This window comes from Rhipicephalus microplus, chromosome 6, assembly GCF_043290135.1.
Source record: "Rhipicephalus microplus isolate Deutch F79 chromosome 6, USDA_Rmic, whole genome shotgun sequence".
NCBI classification, from domain to species: Eukaryota; Metazoa; Arthropoda; class Arachnida; order Ixodida; family Ixodidae; genus Rhipicephalus; species Rhipicephalus microplus.
The window spans coordinates 108198759-108220405 of NC_134705.1; the positions used below are offsets into that span (position 1 = coordinate 108198759).

General features: G+C 46.2%; 1 long non-coding RNA gene across 1 annotated transcript; it reads left to right on the forward strand.

Moving 5' to 3' along the window:
- Nucleotides 1-2293: 2293 nt before the first annotated feature.
- Nucleotides 2294-13645, forward strand: LOC142764857 (uncharacterized). The gene is made up of 4 exons (XR_012883930.1): nucleotides 2294-2342; nucleotides 9673-9720; nucleotides 12228-12275; nucleotides 13597-13645. It is a non-coding gene; the product is annotated as an uncharacterized LOC142764857 (long non-coding RNA).
- Nucleotides 13646-21647: the final 8002 nt, after the last annotated feature.

Below are 21647 nucleotides of genomic sequence, written 5' to 3' on the forward strand. Positions count from 1 at the left end.
TTACGTTCTAGGTTGCATACAACACGACTCGACAGCTGACGCTGCAGCAAAACAGCAGCGAGGCATATGCTACCACAGACGAGACGAGGAAAACGACAGCCAGGACTACGTTCAAGCAACTTCAAGCGAAGAAGGCCCAGAGGCCATAGATTCTAGTTACTAGTGCTGCAGCTGAAAGCACGCTCCGCATTTATGCAGTTCTAGACAGGCGAAGTGTGTCAAGGTAAAAAAAATGGACACATAGCGAAAGCCTGCTGTTCAAAACATGATGTTAGAAGGTTTCAAAGAACGACTTCACACATACTCCAAAAAAATAAGGGTGCCTTTCAAATGACCGATTTATTTTCCCTCTCTGAAGTGATTGGCAAACGCGAAAATTTAATGGTAGACATGCAGACTCAAAAAGAAAAACGCACCAATAAAACTTTCTTCAATAGCAGGATGTTAAATTGTGCGTGTATAAACTTGTTTATCAATCGAGGGAAATCAAAGTAAAATATCCCTTCAAGAATCAAGAACAACGCTCGTGATCTGGTAAAAATAGGCGTTGCCTGTAGTCGGTTTCACCATTGTGTTGGATTTCAAGTGTTGGACGGCAAAGCTGCGTGCGTTGGTATTAAAGATAATAGGCAAAAGTTTGCTTGGATCAAACTAGCTTAGGTCGTTGGGCGTTGGGATGCCAGGTAATAAGGAGATGATTAATTAAGGCGAGAGTTCGTAATTTTCAAAGACGTTTCAAAGCCGCGTTTTTGCTACAATTGACTACCAGTGCAAAGCAATCTGAAAAAATGACGTCACAAGTGAATTATTCTGTAGCGGGGAATCCAAAGAAATGTGGGCTCCTACGTGCGTTGCTGAATTCAGCTGCTTCATTCGATAGACCATGCGCTCGCTTATCACAACTACCTCCACCACGTACTCGACGCCTCGAAAGTTGTCCACTTCCACATACATTGAAGGGGTATGTGGCTAAAAAAGCAAACGAGTTGGTGCAGCAAGAAGTCTGACAACCAGTCAAGTACTCCAACTGGACAGCTGCACTGGTGGTGGTTAAAAAAACGGGACCTTGCATCTTTGTGTATTCACCCATAGCGTGCTAAGAAAGGTAGTAAAAACTAGCGGGTATCCTTAGCCTACCGCCACGGAAATATGTCGACTCTCGGACCAAGCAAGATGCTTACAAACCTCGACTTAGCTCAAGCTTATCAACAGCCTATCCTGAATGATGTGTCGGATGAAGTGCTAACAGTTATTACAATGAAGTTTCTACACAAGCTGAGACTGCTGCCATTTGCATTTTCTGTTGCGCCATGGGTGTTTCAACGAGTCATAGACACGCTCTTGGACTGCGTTATGGGCTTTATTGCTTATCTTGATAATATCCTGGTTTCCGGCCTTAACGCAGCAGAGGACGCATAAATACTAGAGGATGGGTTGTCGCGTTTGCAAAGAGTGCAGACAATAGTTAACCAAAAATGTGTTCATTCAACCAGGCCAGCATTGAATTCTCGGGACAATGGATTGACAACAAGGATGCATCATAGCCAAAGCAAAGTCCCCCCTCCCTCGATTCACGTAGTGGCCCTCGCTCTTCGCTCTGCCCGCATTATGCAGACTCTGTCCTCTGCCGTGAAGAGCTGTCGACGTCTGCTCTAGGCAAACATAGCGCTAGTAGTAAATTCAAAAATTTATTACCTCTCATTGAGTGCTATCGAAGGTGAAGTCGCCATTACACATCAACTGAGCGTTTTCGCTTTTGTCAGAGCCGCAAAAACACCTGCAGACATGCAAGGCGTCATCAGATCTGACCACTGAAGAGAAATGGTCATCCCTTCTCAATGGTTCAGAAACCGCACACTCATAGCGAGTAACTGGTGGGGTTTGCAGTCCATAAAATATCACAAATACCACGTCGCATTGTGAAAGTACTAAAAAGTGGTCAATCATACAACATAAAAGCTCATTGCCAATTCAATCTGCTGTTCAACAGCATCATCCAGGTTTTTCTGACTAAGGGTTCACTTGTGATAGAATGTCTTTACTATTTGTGCTTGAAGCATGGACCGTTCTTTAACGGGCAGAAAAATACGACCTGCATGTACTAAGGTCTCAGGCTCAGTTCGTGCCCGTGACAGTTATTCCTTCGTACACTTTTCATTCGCAGAATAATTGCATTTACTCCTAATAACTTCTACCACCCTATCTTTGGCTGTGCTCCTTGATAGCTCTTATAAGTATTGTGTCTAGCAAAGAAAATTGACCCTTGAAATCTTGAAATGCTTACTTCTTTTCAGTCTCCCCCGCCATTAAGCCCCACAAGATCCTCGGCTAGTGCAAGTGGGGTAAGTGTTTTATTTAAGCCGACAAGTCAATCAAAACATCATGCAAGACAGAAAAAGGCAATAGAGACACCCCAAGCATTCCTTAACTTCTAGCGCGTCCTGTTCGTACTTGGAGTCGTACTGATTTTGTTCATTTCTCTACTCAATTAGGTCGTTTAACCTGGGGTAAATACGTTAGTTTTCATATTCGAAGAGCTTACTAGATCACGTCTGCCTGATACAAAGGATAAAACGTACTCGCACGGCCTCACCGACAACTGCACATAACAAGCGCGATTGAAGTTCATAAGAAGAAATACGATTGTCCAGTACCCTAAGAAACAAATGAATTGCAGCTGGATATTATTATGACTGACCTTGCAGAAAAACCCCAATTGAGATTAGTATACGACACAAACACAGGCAAGACGAGAGGACAAGGTAAAAATCTGCCGTCAACCTTACTGCACTCGTAAGTACGAGCAGATGTGCTCGCTTGGCGACTGAACCTCGCAAGCTTCATCCAGAAAATTACGGTCACACCAGGATATTTGAAGGAACGTTTCACAATCTTGTGTTATAATAATTTCTTTATCAACGGAAAGTGATTTTTTTATATTTTCACCACATCAGTTGATTGAAAGCTCGTGAAACGCGGTATGAAACTACCCGTTGTCAGTAAATAGAAATCGTGAGTAAGCTTAAGCAAGAAATAATCATACAGACCCTTCTATAGACACCACAAATATATGTGACGTAAATCAAGCTCATGCAGGAACATGAAAACAACGTCACCACATTAAATTAAGTGTATATTTCAGAATACTAAATATATCTAGCCATTGTCTTCACTTTACTTTACTTAGATTTGTATGGTTACCTTAATATAAAGCGGCTACCAGCTCCTGTTGTTCATACCATAAAATTGTACTGACGCACATTATGACGACACGACTTGCGAGCAATAGTCTGGGCAATGGAGTGGTCATCTATTATAGGACATTTCATGCTTGGCTTTTAAAGATCACTTCTGTCACTATTACCTGGCTAGTAATAGCTAAGCGTTGTACAAGATTTTTCTCGACTTGGAAGACGGCAATAGTAACTTACGCAAAATGATCGCTTCTAAATATTGCCACGTTCAATTTCTCAAGTTTTTGTTATCGTTCCGAAACACCACACGATTCTCGGCGCAAACCGCGCCTGCAGATTTCGAGAATGTTCCGGACTGTTGTAGATCATTTCGATAAGATCACGCCCACTGTGCGAACGGTACACATTGTTCTGGAACCTACGCCACCGCCAGCGATAACGCTAGAACATTCGACGGCAAGGGTATAAATGCTGACGCGCTTCGCCGCTTGTCAGTTGTTGATCGAAGGCCGACGCTGCGTTCGCCGCTATCAGTCCGAGACTGCTATCTGTGCAAGACTGCTGCTGTAATTAGACTTTCCCTTTAGCGGGCACAGGTTCGCCCAAATAAACAGTTAAATCCCAACACGAAGTTTCCTGTCTTTGGCCACGTCACGACCTCGTGACATCTGGTGGAGGTGCTGCTTTGTTCATGTACCGGACGCCCCCGTCAAACCGTGAACCCAGCCCCCGTCGCGGAGAAGCCACCGACGCCAACCAAGAGCAGCGAACGAGCCGCCGACAGCAAGGTCTCCCACCAGAGTACGGCCTTCTACAAGACAAGGCGCGGAAGACCAAGACCATGACCTCGACTGCAGCGACAATGACAACCGGAGCGTCTCAGCCCGCGATCGTCATTCATCAACCCAGGGAACCACCAACGTTCCATGGCTCATCGTTTGAAGACCCGGAAACCTGGCTAGAAACATACGACCGTGTGGCCACCCTCAACCACTGGGACAACAAAGAAAAGCTCCGTCGTGTGTACATCTACCTGGAAGACACTGCAAGGACCTGGCTAAAGAATCGGGAGTCCACGCTCCGAACGTGGGATGTCTTCTGCGGCGCATTTCTGCAAACGTTCGCAAGCGTCGCTCGCAAAGAGAGGGCCGCTGCTCTACTCGAGACCCGGGTTCAGCTACCAAATGAAAAGGTTGGAATTTTCACAGAGGATATGACCCGCCTATTCCGTCACGCTGACCCAGACATGCCTTAGGAAAAGAAAGTTCGTTTCCTCATGCGAGGGGTCAAACAGGAGCTCTTCGCGGGACTAATGAGGAATGAGAACCGTCCAAGAATTTGTATCCGAGGCGACCACCATCGAAAAAACGCTGGACATGCGCACCAGACAGTATAATTGTCGCCTGACTCCAGAATGCGCTGCTGCTCAAGCCAGTGACTCCGACGACCTGCGTGAAACGATCCGAGCGATCGTGCGGGAAGAGCTGCGCAAACTGTTGCCTTCGGCGCAGCCTCAAGTGGATTCAATCGCCGACATTGTGCAAGAAGAAGTCCGGCAATCACTTCGAATTCCCAAAACACCGCCGCCCGAGCCAGAAACTATGAGCTACGCCGCTGCAGTGCGCCACAACGCTCCTCCGCGTCCACGCCAATACGCCGCCCCGTCACACTTCCGTCGCCAGACGCCACCGCCTCCACCACCCCAACCGACGTCCTACCGTTCCCCAGCGGGCCAGCGCAGTGCACTGAGGAAAACGGACGTTTGGCGTGCACCTGACAACCGCCCGCTCTGCTACCACTGCGGCGAGGCCGGGCACACATACCGCCGTTGCCAGTACCGACAAATGGGACTGCGTGGCTTCGCCGTCAATGCACCACGTCCGCAGCCAGGAGATCGGCCACGGGACATCGCCAACTACCTGGCAGGAACTCAATGGACACCACGAAGTCCTTCCCGTTCGCCGTCGCCCAGCCACCGCATGTCACCGCACCCCCGGCAATACTCTGCCCAACGTGGGGCCGGTCTCCTAGCCCGTATCCGGGAAGCTAAGGGCAGCAACCGATGGAGGTGCGGTTGCTGTGCGACAAACTACCGAAGATCCTCCGACGACGACGCCGACGCGACGGAGCTTTTTGGACACAACACCAACCAGGCAAAACCCTGAAGGCAAAAGCTCACTTACCGAAGGTGGCCGGACGACGCAACATGGAAGCAGCGGAACAAGCCGACGCAGCCGTGACCCGACGCCACGCCCTAACTGTAATGCGAGACGGCGAACTAGCGACCTCGACGTTCTTATCGACGGCCACAGTGTGACTGCTCTCGTCGATACTGGAGCCGACTATTCTGTCATCAGTGGGTCGTTCGCCGCGAAGTTAAAGAAAGTTAGGACAGCTTGGAAAGGCCCTGAAATTCGCACAGCCGGAGGTCATCTCGTAACGCCTGCAGGAATCTGCACAGCGAGAGTCACCATTAACGGCCGTATTTATCCTACAGACTTCGTAGTCCTACAGCGTTGCTCGAGAGATGTCATCCTTGGCATGGACTTCTTATGCCTCCATGGTACTGTCGTCAACCTAAAAACAAGGTCGATAACGTTATCCACAGAAGAAGCACTACCGTCGCGCACGCCGTCAGGACACCATGCCTTGAATGTGCTGGAAGAACAAGTCACCATTCCGCCTCGCTCAAGCGTCATTATTTCAGTCGGCGCTCCTAAACCACCTGACTTGGAAGGCGTCGTTGAAGGCAGTCAGCATCTTTTGGTCACCCGAAATATTTGCGTCGCAAGAGGAATTGCAGAGCTGCGGGGAGGCAAAGGAACGGTTATGCTCACGAATTTCAGCAATGAGTACAAACATGTGAACAAAGGAACAACGGTCGCATACATCGAAGAAATTGTCGAAGCCACCAGTGCTTTCGCCCTCGCCGATTCTGCGGAACCTGCTCAGAGGAACCAAGCCCCTCCCATAGCTTTCGACGTCAATCCCAGACTTCCGAACGATAAGCAAGAACAGCTCAAGGCCCTGCTCCTGCAATACGAAGATTGCTTTTCGTCGTCATCGAAAATTCGGCAGACCCCAATCACGAAACATCGAATCATAACCGAAGAAAATGCCAGACCACTCCGTCAGAGTCCGTACAGGGTTTCGACGCGAGAACGTGAGGCAATGAAGAGACAAGTTGATGAAATGCTGCGAGATGACATTATCCAGCCGTCCAAGAGTCCGTGGGCATCCCCCTTGGTGTTAGTGAAGAAAAAGGATGGGACCCTACGTTTCTGCGTCGATTATCGCCGCCTGAACAAAATCAAAAGAAAGGACGTGTATCCTCTCCCACGAATAGACGACGCCCTTGATCGGCTCCATAACGCCAAGTACTTCTCGTCAATGGACCTCAAGACTGGCTATTGGCAAATCGAAGTCGACGAAAGAGACCGAGAGAAGACGGCGTTTATAACACCGGACGGACTCTTCGAGTTTAAGGTGATGCCCTTCGGCCTTTGCTCAGCGCCTGCAACTTTTCAACGCGTTATGGATACAGTACTGGCAGGATTGAAGTGGCAGACTTGCCTTGTGTACTTGGACGACGTCGTCGTGTTTTCCTCGAGTTTCGACGAGAATCTTCGGCGCCTTGAAGCTGTACTTCAAGCCATCAAGATGTCCGGACTCACACTGAAGCCAGAAAAGTGCAGATTTGCTTATGAGGAGCTCTTGTTTCTGGGGCACGTTATCAGCAAGTCTGGAGTTCGTCCCGATCCACGGAAAACAGCCGCCATCGCCGACTTCCCGCCGCCCACTGACAAGAAAGCCGTACGCCGATTTCTGGGCCTGTGCGCCTATTATAGGCGGTTCGTGAAAAACTTCGCCCGCATCGCCGATCCTCTCACTAACCTTACCAAGGCCGACTCGGAGTTCAAGTGGGAAACGCCACAGGAACACGCTTTCCAGGAGCTTAAACATCGCCTCCAGACGCCTCCGTTACTTGCCCATTTCGACGAATTCGCCGAGACAGAAATACATACTGGCGCAAGCAGCGTAGGTCTTGGCGCCGTTCTTGTGCAGAGGGCTGACGGACTTGAAAGGGTTATTAGTTACGCCAGCTGATCGCTATCCAAAGCAGAAGCAAATTATTCCACAACAGAAAAGGAGTGCCTCGCCATCATCTGGGCTACGTCGAAATTTCGCCCCTACCTCTACGGCAGGCCCTTCAAAGTTGTGAGCGACCACCACGCCTTGTGTTGGCTAGCCACCTTGAAGGACCCTTCAGGGCGCCTCGCACGATGGAGCCTGAGACTTCAAGAATATGACATTACTGTCATTTACAAGTCCGGAAAAAAATACTCCGACGCTGACTGTTTCTCTCGTGCGCCTGTCGACCAACCACTACCCGACGACTCGGATGACGACTACTTCTTGGGAACGATAACTACCGACGACTTCGCTGAACGACAGCGGGCCGACCCGGAACCTAAAGCCCTAATAGAATACCTCGAAGGCAGGACCGCCGAAGTCCCGAAGGTATTCAAGCGAGCACTTGCGTCGTTCTTTCTACGAAACGGTCTTCTACAAAAGAAAAATGTTTGACCGCTTCGAGCTAAGTACCTCCTTTTGGTGCCTTCAGCTCTGCGACCAGAACTCTTGCAGGCCCTGCACGACGATCCGACGGCAGGGCACCTCGGTGCTTCCCGCACGCTCGCGAGGATACAAGAAAGGTAGTACTGGCCACGTCTTACCACCGACGTCACTCGTTATGTGAGGACATTCCGGGACTGTCAGCGACGCAAGACACCGCCGAAAAGGCCAGCGGGACTACTGCAGCCAATTGGTCCACCTTGCCGACCTTTCCAGCAGATTGGTATGGACCTACTGGGGCCGTTCCCGACGTCGGCTTTCGAAAACAAGTCGATCGTGGTAGCTACTGACTACCTCACCCGCTACGCCGAGACAAAAACCCTGCCAAAAGGCAGTGCATCCGAGGTAGCTAAGTTCTTCGTCGAAAATATCGTCCTACGTCACGGCGCCCCGGAGGTCCTTATCACCGACAGAGGAACGGCATTCTTTGCCGACTTAACTCAAGCGATCTTGGCATACAGCAAAACAAACCACCGCCGGACGACAGCGTACTACCCACAGACCAACGGCCTCACCGAGCGGCTTAACAAGACGATCGCCGACATGCTGTCAATGTACGTCGATGTCGAACACAAGACGTGGGACACCATTCTTCCGTATGTGACCTTCGCATACAACACGGCGTTGCAGGAGACGACGCAGATATCTCCATACAAATTGGTCTACGGAAGGAGCCCGGCAACGACGCTCGATGCCATGTTACCCAACGTCACCGACGAAGAAAACCTCGATGTGAGCGAGTACCTTCAACGCGCCGAAGAAGCCCGACAACTTGCGCGTCTTCGTATCAAGAATCAACAGACGACCGACAGCCACCGTTACAACCTTCGACGACGCTTCGTGGAATACCAGCCCGGTGAACGTGTTTGGGTGTGGACGCCGATACGCCGACGTGGACTAAGTGAAAAGCTTCTGCGACGGTACTTCGGACCGTACAAGGTGGTTCGACGTCTCGGCCCACTTGATTACGAGGTTGTCCCCGACGGCATCACGAACTCTCAACGACGCCGATCGCGACCTGAAGTCGTCCATGTCACGTGCCACAAGCCGTTTCATGCAGGTTAATAAACTGAAACAGTGTTTTTTGTATTATTGTTGTATTGTAATTTATTCATTGTACTTTTTTGCATTATTATTGTACCTTCATCTTTAGTTAAAGCATCGGGACGATGCCTTTTTTCAGAGGGAGGCAATGCCACGTTCCATTTCAAAAGTTTTTGTTATCGTTCCGAAACACCACACGATTCTCGGCGCAAACCGCGCCTGCAGGTTTCGAGAAGGTTCCGGACTGTAGTAGATCATTTCGATAAGATCACGCCCACTGTGCGAGCGGTACAGATTGTTCTGGAACCTACGCCACCGCCAGCGATAACGCTAGAACATTCGACGGCAAGGGTATAAATGCCGACGCGCTTCGCCGCTTGTCAGTTGTTGATCGAAGGCCGATGCTGCGTTCGCCGCTATCAGTCCGAGACTGCTATCTGTGCAAGACTGCTGCTGTAATTAGACTTTTCCTTTAGCGGGCACAGGCTCGCCCAAATAAACAGTTAAATCCCAACACGAAGTTTCCTGTCTTTGGCCACGTCACGACCTCGTGACAATATTTTTAATCGTAAAACTGTACGCAATCTGTTTGGTTACACAGCAACCATTTTCCGGTTAGGTAGGGGTAAGCTAATTACAAAGGGTTTCGGCAGTTTAACTCCTGCAAAATTATGGCAGCTGGACAATCGATCAAGCTAACATTTAAATACTCTTCAAAAAATGTTATGTTGCTGATACTGTGTGGTTTTGTGCATTTTAGTTCCAGTATGATGTATTTGTCCCGCAATACTCTTTTCAGTCTGGGTCCCCCCGGAGCCCCGGAGACAGCAATCTTATTCCACCATGGGTGAGTATATCTTCATTCACATAAAGCCATCACAACTCTTACGATATAAGCTTCTCTCGTAGGTTAGGCAGACCATGCTAATAACGTCAGATTACGGCACGCAATAAATGACAATATATGGTTTATTGTGTTTGGCCAGTAACGAAATATCACATTCATAAAAGGGCAAAGCAACGTGACCAGTGAAAATGGCAAAACGCATTGCATAAAAATACCGGGATGTCTGCTAAATAATAAAAACACAAAATACTACACCGACGATTACAATACAGCATCATGTGAAATCTGAGCCAAGATTTTGGTGGCAGCAAGGAGAACTTTGCTTGAAGTTCTGACTTTGTGAGAGGTATCGTACACGCGGTAAGTCGAAATATTTATTGTATATGACTGCACCCACTGCGAGAATGTTCTGTTTTATGGAGACAAGTGAAGTGCCCACCACACATTTCTCATGTATTATTTCCACTTCGTTTACGTTGTATGTGACTATGCAGGTTATAATTACTGGTGCGCCATATTCATTTTGTGGGAAACAATAAATGACACACTAATTCTGCAATTTATATTGTGTGACGAGGGTTCGTTATTTTGTTCCTTGTTAGAATTTAACTATTTTGCCACGGTATAAATCATAAGCTAATGCCAATCTTTACCCGATATGACAGCTGTATGAAATATATTGGCAGGTAAGATAAAGCACAAGCATGGATATCTTGGTGGTGGGTACACGACTGGAATATGTGCTCGACGCAACGCTGATTTGCCGACTGTGACTTGCTGTAGGTTTCACCTGAAACATTTTGCTTCTGAATTTTCTTGAAATACACTGCTGCTTGCGATCATTGCGGCAGCGAAGAAACAATGGAGCGTGTTGTCTGTGACTACCTACAGCGCGCAGAAACTGCTGATAGCTACTGCGTTAGCCGGCCTTGACGAGAGACATTTGTCGGGAACAGTCAATGTCGGAGATGATCCCTTTTTGAACTTGAACTGAAATGCATCCTTGATGAACCTATTGCGTGGTAGATATGAAATAAGCTATAGTATCCCCCTTCTTGATAATTTTTTTCTCTTAGTCTACATTTATCTTCACTTTCTTTGACATTTTTCTTCCTACATTTAGATGAAGCCTAAAAGACAGAAGCCCGAGTATTCTTTGTTGTGAGTGCACGCACTATGTAAAGTTCAATGATGACACTGCGCCGTAAAATCTTAAGCACGCCTATAAAAAGTCAGACTCGCCAGATCGGAATATACGTTGATATAGGAGGTCCTTTTCCAACACGAAGTGACGGAGGGGTGCATCGATCTAGGCAGATTCTGTACAGTTGATGATGTCCAGCAGCAGTTGACCCCGTTTCTCCTCTTCCGGAATGCGAGTGAGCTCGGACACTGAGAAGATGTAGAGCACCAGGCTTGTGCGGGTGTCATCAGGATCATCGGCAAGGTACAGAGAAAGCCAACAGCCATCCTGTTACATGTCCTGCTGTGGTGGTACATGTCCCCTCCACTTAGTGCAAAGTTGAAAACCCGATCCCACGATTCTCTGTGTCTTTTGGCGACGCAGAGACTACCAGGTTGAAATTCGTCACAAGTGTATTAACGCCCAGCCAAGGGCGTGCTATAGAGAAACATTATTGTTATATCGCGCCAATTCCGAGTAGTTAGGACTATTGCAGAGCACGCACAAGCGCCAGAGTTAAAACTATAGGACTCGGTCATGCCTACACACACTCAAAACAATTAGCGGTTATCTCTTTAACGATGACTGACGAGCGTGCTAGTCATTACTAGGTACCACCAGTGTTATTTTAATTCACGAAATTTGACTTCTTCTCAAAGTTTGAACCAATAAATTAATAAATTCTATGCTTTCATTCATCGGATGAGCACCAGAAGAACCACTAGATATACCGTGAGTCCTACAGTGTGATAGCTGCTGCCAGCCCACAAACACTCAAAGGCATAAAACGCGTGATCATAATGGGTAGATTTATTACAAATGATGATTACATTAACCCTTCCGGTAAACTAAACTCATAATTTAAATCGGGACTGACTGCTTGCAGCCCATAAATAATACGAACGACGCAACTCATGTGCGAAATCACTCAAATTTTGTCAACTATAAAAAACATTTCACGCAGGCCAGACACTATAACTTACAGCCTTAAGGGTAATGTCGCGCAGGCAAGCTTGTCACACTTTATAAACTTTCAGGTACGGGGCACTTACACTGGCCAATAGGGCACTGGCTAAGCATTCAATGAACGCAAAGATGTCTCTATGTTTTATACTTGCAGGATGAGTCCTTACTGAACGTGTGATTTGGAGATTTGTGTACACTGTGTCTTTTGCAATATATAACAAATGTGTATTTTGTAAGTTATAACTAAATAAATAAAAGAAATATGTCTTTTGTAACTTATGAACATAACACACAATATTTACAGTTGGTAAAGTAAATATATTGCAGGGAATATGTTCATATGCTATGTTCTTTTCAGTCTCCACCGCCATTAACCCCTGCCACTTTGTCTGCCGGCCCAAGTGGGGTGAGTGCATTATATATGATGGCGAGTGAATCAGAACATGATGCTGGGTAGGGTACGATGACACAAGCACGTCAGCAAAACTTTGGCTGGTGCTGTGGAGTGTTAGTGCTTGCCATCATGACATTTTTATAGCTTGACTGATTTATTAGCCTTTTCAGTGTTTTAATATGAGGCAAATCTTAGTAATTTTGATTTGTCATAACTTACCACAAGAATAATACAAAGTGAAGAATGTACGCACAATACAATGATGAACGGTTGCACTGGTCACTGGTAATACCAAGTATGACCTATTGCATATGCAGAATCATCAATTTCTGCTACCGCACTAGATGCATGAACTACAGCTATGCAACACAACGAATATCTCTGCGGAAATTCCCAACTTGAAGTCGTCTATGACATCTCAGCGGAAAAACAAAGGCAGCGTGAGGGCAGCAGAAGCTAGTCCCAAGCGACTTTTTCTCGTATGCGCAATCATAGGAGAGATAGTCTTTGTCACTAACTGGAAAGCCACAGGCTTCATGCTGGCAACGGCAATCACATTTACATTAAGCCTAAAAGGCAAAAGCCCGAGTATTGTTAGTTCTGAGTGCACGCACTGTTTAAAGTTCAGTGACGACGCTGAGTCGTAAAATCTTAAGCACGGCAATAACAAAGTCAGAGTCGCCAGGTCTGAAACTACGGTGCTTTAGGAGGCCCTTTTGCAACACTAAGTGACGGACGGATCCATCGTTCTAGCAAGATTATGTACAGCTGATGATGTCCAGCAGCAGTTGACCCCGTTTCTCCTCTTCTCGAATGCAAATGAGCTTGGACACTGAGAAGATTCATGGCACCAGGTTTGTGCGGGTGTCATCAGGATCATCGGCAAGGTACAAAAAAAGCCAACAGCCATACTGTTACTTGTCCTGCCGCGGTGGTGTAGTGGTTATAGCGCTCAACTGCTACCCGAAGGCCACGGGATCAAATCCCACTTGCAGCGGCTGCATTTCGTTTAGTCATTCAGGCAGGCTCACTGCACTTTGAACATAGACAGTTCAACAATCAGTGCAACAGTATATAGCACTGAATTGCCTTGAATCAAGCGTTCGGTGGCAACAGAACTGTTCGTACAGTTTACATGCAGACAATAACAGACGGTTCTCGGATATGAAGTGCTTGGCTAGCTGCAACCTGCCGTTGGAATGCATTTCATAAATCTTTGGTAATACAAAATATTACCTGAACCTTGCAAATACTGCTCGCCAATAACATACAGTGATGATTATGTGTGTGGTTGCGAATCTCACTCGAGGTTGCGGTGTTGTGCACTTTTCAGTCTTCGCCGCAAGCAAGATCACCGAGTCCTGTTGCTGGCCCAAGAGGGCTAAGTGTTTGAAACACGGTGGCAAGTGAAACTAACCACAATGTGAGCCAGGGTAGAGTGACTTTGGCTTGTCAAACGTTCATTCTTGCGTACCTTGTACGAATTGCGCAGGCAATGTGTGTATATTTCATTTTGTTTTACCTATTGTTACTACTTTTATACTTCAGGTATCAGGTATGAGGTAGCCATTTTGCTCTCAAGCTGCTCAATTTAACTTTTTATTTTGGTATCTGCGCAACCTAGTCGGAAAATAAACATAAACGCTATTTAAGTCAACATTACGACTTACTACTACTACTACTACTACTACTACTACTACTACTACTACTACCACCACCACCTCCACTACCACCAGTACAAACCTCCAGAAACAGTACGCACAAGATACTATGGCCTAAATAATCAAGCGAGCACACTGAGGCGAGCTTCAAGATTCAGCGCGGCTTGCACTGGAGAGGCAATTTCGAAAAGGCAGTGTAGCTGATTGGAGTGCTCCTCGGTAGTCGCTGCTGTTGTTGTGCTGTTGCGTATGCTGGGACAAAGTATCAACTGCATAGGGCGGTATGCTAACGTGTCGGGTCCTACAATTCTCTAATAACAAAAAGAACAGCGATTTCCTTGCGCACAAAAAACATGCCTAAAACTGAGTCTCTGGTAAAAAAAAAGAGTTAGATGGCTTTCATTTTGTCAATGTTTTTTGTCCATTGGGCATTCTAAATTCCAATTATTGCTCGTTTTTTGAATTCTTTTGATGCATTCACAGATGTTATTTAGACTGGGCAGTTGCCCAACGCTTTTTATTAGGGGATTATTTATGGTGCTCTTGAAAAAATGCCCTATGAAAAAAAAATGAATAGTGGGCATGGTGTAAACCACCACCCACCATTATAGTGGATTATGTTAGTGGGTGAAAGCCGGAAAACGTTCACTATGGCGCATGGTGGGATGTGGTGGGTGCTGCTGTTTCGGATATGCTTCAGCGCGAAATGGCATCAGAATCACCATGACGAGTTGCCACACAAAATAAATAAGAATTGTATGAAAAAAACGATCTGAAAATCACCCGTCCAGTAAAAAAAAAGATGCCACGTATGATCGAACGTGCACCTGTTGATTCCTTTTCAGAGACACTAACCACTGCGCCATTCCAACGTGACGTGTTTAGAATGTTATATAGCTTCTTAACATACAAACTTACGGTTCAACTTCAGTTTTGTTTGTCGTGTACTCAACATAGACAAGATCTGCACCTGCTACTAAAATTTGCACATTTATTAAACACAAGCAACTGCTGCTTGTAACGATTGCCACTGCTCTAATAGCACCAGTACTATGTTTTTTTTTTACAATTCACAACCGCAAGAAAAAATACCAAGTGGACTGGGGAGCAGCTAAATTTTACCGGCGGGGTCTGCCAAGTTTAATAACTGTTTCGCGCTCGTTCCAAAGAACGACATCTGCTCACCCTTTATGACGCCTCTAGGCTCATTCCATAGATACGCCCACATAATTTAATTGAATGAATATTGGGATGCTTTTCGCGCGACGTAGGGGGCAGTCGTGCCAGCGCACTGCTGTAGCTCTTTCGCTATAGCAACAACTACATAACGGCTTGGCCAAAACAAAGCAGTGTGCCGGAAACATTACGCTATCATATTAGTTTCCAAGCATGCGAATAACCGAGTCTCTGTTCTCGCATAAAAGCTAGAGAAGTGCCGGCAAGTGCAACCGGCGGCTGTCGGTGAGGGGAGACGTGCCTTTTCTGGGATTGCTAGAATCGCGTCGCATCAATGTTTGTTTCTCCTTGCGTGGACACCGCAACCAATTAAAAATGCTTCATTTAATGTAATTGATTGTATGGCTGTGCTGTATTGTCATTCTTAATCGTCGAAATTGTGTATTCTGAAACCCATGGCTCGCCATAACAAGTGGCATCCATCATCTGCTTAGTGCTCGCCAGCATTATTGCAATGGTGGGAAGAGCTTCTCAGCTTGGTACACGATGTGGCCCGCCATAATGAGCACCACCCACAATCTGCTTAGTGCTTCCCAGCATTATCGCAATGATGGGTAGAGCGTCCCCTGATTTCCCACTATCTAGCCTCTACTTTCCACCATCGTTTCCACTTTACCCATCTTCTGTACACCATACCACCCAGTATGTCCCGGCATAACCACCATAATTTCCGCTACGTCCCATCATATGCAGCATAATTTCCACCATACCCAATATTATTTCCACTACGTCCACCGTGTTTTCTAGTATCCACCATGGCAGTTTTTCCGATAGGGTACTGATTATTGTTTTAAATTTTCACATGATTCTTGTTCTTGAAAATCTGCCTGTGTCTGGTAAAAGCGGAATGTCTGACCGGTAAAGTAGTCGTTAAAGTTGGTGTCCACCTATCACTCTGATCATTACGCAACAGTACAGCAAACGTCAAAAGCCGGTCCTTACAGGTTTATCGTTCACCGATCCAGCGTACTTCTAGATGTCGAGGTCATGCCGATGATGCTTTCTCGAAGCAAGTCACTATATACAGTGGTGACGTACCTATATCCTCCTGATATACTCAAGGGGTCTTTCAGAGAATATGGCTGATGCGCGGTTGATAAAGTGGCTTCTAGCACTTCAGCCTGTCAGCATGTGCGGCGCTAGAAGAGGAAGGGGCCGATTTCCCACAAGCATGAAGATGTCTACGAAATATCTTAACCGCCTGAAAAATGCGCCGAGAGACTTTCGCACCAGCGATGCATTCTGAAATGCAGTTCAAGCATCTCCACTGGCCATCTAATGCCAGCTGATACATGCTCGAGAAAGCCAGATCAGACCACCAGAAGCTGGTTTTACAGCGCAGGTCACTTTGCATTTTGGCTGATACAGGCCACCAAAATGAAACAAGTGGCGCTTAGCCGAGACACCTATAGCAGACCCGCAAACGACGTAGCGAAGTGATTCGGACCCACCACTGCGATGTAGGAGGCATCACCCACCAGCCACAGTGTCAGTAGCTCCCTGCACTCGCAGTGATGGTTGAGTGTGATGACGAAGAGCGACGCTGAAGTGCCGGTGCTCTGGCAGCTTGAGCGAATAGTAAAAATACGAGAGGGTAACAGGGCACACGGTGAGAAGCGTAGGCATTCCTGCATATATTATTCGTCTACTGCAAGATGAATTCATCCAAGTGTACACAATGCAACTAAAGTTCCGTGAAAGAAACGTTAAGCATTAGCATAAATAAAATGATGACATGGTTACCATTTCAGACCTACAGGTCATTCTAGGAGCTTTAGTTCGCAAGTAAAACTGGCGGAATTGTATGTTATTGCTTTTGTGGAGTATTGTCAACCGTAAAATTATTACTGCACCATGAAATTACTTTCGTTGCACATTTCGTGTAAAGCTGAGTATAGTGTGTAATAATAATGTGCAATAGTTATCCTATTATCTTTTCAGCGTGGGCACCCCGGACTTTTTCGAACATCCAATGATCCTCACATAAGCGTTTTTGCACAACGAAAACTGTGATCATTGATGACTAAACAAATAATTGTGCCACGTGTAGTCGACAAGTAATGCTAGCCTCGCCTTGGTGCGGACGTAGCTTGCCACGTAAGGACGTGTCGAGACTGTCAGTAACGGGAGACACTACTAACAAGAACATCATGCCTCCGTCAGAAATTGACGCTTCTCAACAACCATTTCAACAGATTGTGATTGACATTTTGGAGTTGTTTCCAACGTCTACTTGCGAAAATAAATGGATTAGCTTCTGACTACCTCACGCACAACGCCGAAAATAAAAGAAACTTCTGACTACCTCACGCGCTACGCCGAATTAAGAGCCCTGGCAAAGGCAGTACTGCCATTGTAGCCAAGTTCGTCATTGAGAACGTCGTCCTTCAACATGGCGCACCAGAGGTTCTCAATAACGACAGAGCTATGGCGTTTAGAAATAACCTGACTCGGGGATTCAGAGATACAGCCAGCCGATCCAACAACATGGCAGCCATACCAGACAACCACATACCAGCCACAAACCAATGGCCTCATCGAGCGTCAAAATAAGACCGCAACCGACGTGCTGGCCATGTACGTCGATGTCGAACACAAAACGTGAGACGCCGTCCTTCCATACGTGACCACCGCATTTAATATGACCGCACGGGAGACGATCCAGATGACGCTTTACAAGTTGGTCTACGGAAGGTACCAAGCCACAACTCTTGACGCGAGGGTGCCCAACGTCACTGACGAAAATACCCTCGACGTCACCATCTACATTCAGCGCACCGAAAAAGCCCGAGAAGTCCCCTGCCTCCGCATCCAGAAGGAGCAGATAAATAACAGCCACCTTTAGAATTTTCGACGATGATGTGTTTGGGTATCGACGCCAATACGCCAACGTAGACTCAGTGAAAAACTTCGGGGATGGTATTTTGAACCGCACTGCTTAGTTCAACATTTCGGCTCACTCGACTACTGAGTTTCCGCGACGCCATTGAAACTCACAACGGCACCGTGCATGTCAGGTGCATCAAGAAAATTTATACCAACTTACAAACCTGAGCCCAGCATTTTCGTTGTTGTCGTTACTCTAATATTGTGCCTCATGGCGTTCACCTCATTGTTTTATTCTTTTATTCATGTACTTTCTTCTTTTGTTAAAAGATCAGGACGTTACATTTTTGAAAGGGGGGGGGCAGTGCCAAGTTTCTTCCTGTAGTTAAGTTACCGCGCCGTTACAGCGGAAGCGTGGCGTTCCGCTAACCCGTCGAAGCATTCTTAGAACCTTCCTGCGATCGCGCACGTAACGTGACCATTACGGTTTCTCCTAGAACTTACGTGGCCATTAGAGATACCACTGGAATATTTGACGCTGCATGTAATAATTCCGACGCACTTCACCGTTAAATTTCTGGGGCCCTATACTATGGCGTCTCTCGCAATCAAATGGTGGTTTTGGGGCGTTAAATGACGCATATCAGTCGTGCGCTTCACCGCATGTCAGTTGATTGACGCCCGGCGCTTAGTTTGCCGCTATCAGTGCCAGAATGTATCGCAGAAGCTGTATTTCGCGGTTACAGGCCACAGTTTAAGCCAAATGAACAGATTCATTTTGAACATACTAACCACGGAATTCGACGATGTCACGACTGCATGATAATGCTATGACATGCATTGCAAGCTTACTGTTACGTATTCAGATTCTGTGTTGCGTTCACTGCTGTGCTTACTTTAATTGCACACTGTTCAAATTACTTTGTGCTGAAGAATTGCTCGCGTGTGTTCTTGATTTCGTTTCCACACCACGCTATTTTTTGTCTGTTGCGGACGTTGGTTATCAGGTTCAGGCAAGAAGTATAATGTAACAAAAGTTATTAGGCATGTGGTATTAAAAAAAACTATAGAATAGGTTTCACTGGAAGACCGAACCGTTTTCATACAGCCAGATAGCTGAAAACTGCTTGCGGAATGCGTCTTTTGTGGATCATTAGTAATCTGGCAACTACCAATGTTACCTGCTACGTGTTTTCTGATTACTGGATTTGTCTTGTTTTTGAGTTTTTCTAAGCAATTTATGTTTTTGTTCTGGCTCGTTTTAACTCTCACACTATCTTTTTTTAGCCGTGGACGTACGTGAGTCACGGCCCTACAGCGGATATTCCACCATGGGCAAGTATTGTATCCTCATTCAAAAAAAACGTCATCAGTGATTTACTGCCTTATGTCTCTCTCATATGCTAAGCAGAGCGTACTGACAACGTGAAAAAGAGTTGCCAGTTTCACTTGAAAATGGCGTATGAGGGCCTGTCCTTTTGCTGAATTGCTTGCAGAGGTCGCTTGTGACCTTTCGCGTTTTTTTCATTTCTTCTTATTTTTGGTTTTCCAAGAATTGTATTCATTTTATTACTACTGAATTGGACCAATCTTACATACGTATAATTTTGTGAGGTTATGTTGAAGTGAAACATACGGTGGGGAAATAAACATATAGCTTCAATCATGCAGTCGCAAACTTGCTTCTAGCCAAAGTGAGACAACTTTGCAATCACTGCTAAAGAAACATTATGTGCATACCTTCAGAGTTGTACAACTTCTTTTCGTACTTGAGTACTATTTTTAAGTAAAATTATTCTGACGAAAGTAAAAATCTTGTAGACAGTTTGTTCAGTGCTTCTTTGCAGAGGTCGAGCAGCTTTTTCGTAGTTTTATTTAGAAAAAATTTCTTTGCTGGTTTTGCTGCACGGGGCTCATTTCACAAGAGAGTAAAGTGCAATCCAACTCGGGGTGCGTTGTCTGTTATATTTGGCGACTAACGTATAACCGCAGTTATGGAGCATGAATAAACCAGCGACTAAAGTGCACCGTCCTTCAGACTGCAGTAAAATGACAATTTTTTAAAGTAAGCCCAAGTAAAGTAGAAAAAGTAGATGAGCGAAGATGAAGACGCCAACAAATCCCTACAAAAAATTGGCCCGAATTTACATGTTAGACTGTAAATGTTGGCGAAAGACGATAGTCTTGCTTCTAGAGAAAGTGAACAAAACGTTTATTTGATGTTCTGCGCAAGAAAGTTGGTGAATGATATTCTGAAGGCGCTGCGTTAGAGTGCCCCGAGCGTGTAATAGGGCGAACAAACGCATCAAGGCACGTTAGGCACGAGCGCCATCTGGCAGTTATCTTCGAAAACGAAGGCGTGCGTGACCACGGAGAAAGATGCGCGCCGGCCACGGAGGTGATAAAGTGTAGAATGCAAAGCGATTGGCAGGTGCCACCACCGTGCCGTCGTAGCAAAACGTTGGAAAGACCTTCTTGAGCATCGCGTTGCACTTTCATCTCAGCGCGTCAAACATGACAGTCCTTATGGTTACTTCTGTGTGTCTCCTCTAGTATAAAGGCAGACATAGAAAATATAGGTATGGTGTTATGGCGCCTCAGATATGTGCAATATTTTCTTTTTTAACTGACAATCGCTCAACGATGAACGCTAATCATTCAGCAGTATTGGAGGGCGCTGTGGATGTTGGCCGTTTGGTGCCGTTTGAATAATTATATGGCTAGACAGACAAATGTACAGACAGACAGACAGACAGACAGACAGACAGACAGATAGACCAAAGTATTTTCGTCAAAGGTCCCCAAGCAAGACTATCGTCTTAAAAACTGTGAATAAAAAGCTGTAGGCAGCTTGGTCAAAAAAATACGTGTCTTTAGATGAAGAGTGAACATTACTTGAACAGCGCCGAGAGAGAAATATTCTGGGCTCTACCATGTAGTTAGGAAAACGTTGAGGCCCACTCAGTTGTTCAACAATACGCAAGGTATTATACGCCTCTCGAGCGATGTCTTCACTGAGAGTTTTCAAGAGAGCAGTCTGTATAAAAAGAGGACGCTACTTGATAAAATTACATGTCCCGCTGAATTATTCGAAGTTATGATCGACGGAAGCTCTTTCAAAAGTTAAAAGCTTTCAGTGGCCTGTATGCTGCATATCACTATGCTGCGTTATCACTGCCATTTATTTATTTACTTGCGACCATTAGACCTCAAAGATCGACCCGCTACTTGACCTACGGCAACGAGGATCATACTCATTTAGAACGCTCTGATAAGATGCCACGCACAACCCTTGTAGTTGGAAATGTGTGGAACTCGGGGTAGCTCCAGCGGTAACGCTAGAATGCATTAGAATGCTCACTTCCGCTAACACAAAGCGCCACCAGTGATAGAATCACCGGTGTCTGGTGACTGTGCTCGTCATTGAGCTGCAAATTTATTTTGCATATTATTAGGCACAAATGTCCAACGCACATTTATTCGCTTATTGCACCCGTAAGCAGCGGTGGCCTTACCACCAGTTATCACTCGTGCTATTAAACGAGCGTGAGCCAGTAAACCCCCATTCGTTCCGCACTAGGCGTCACACTTATTTATTGCATTGGCGAGGAAGAAGACTATCCCGGTGAGGCCATTGTCGTAGAGGACACGTTGGCTGTTA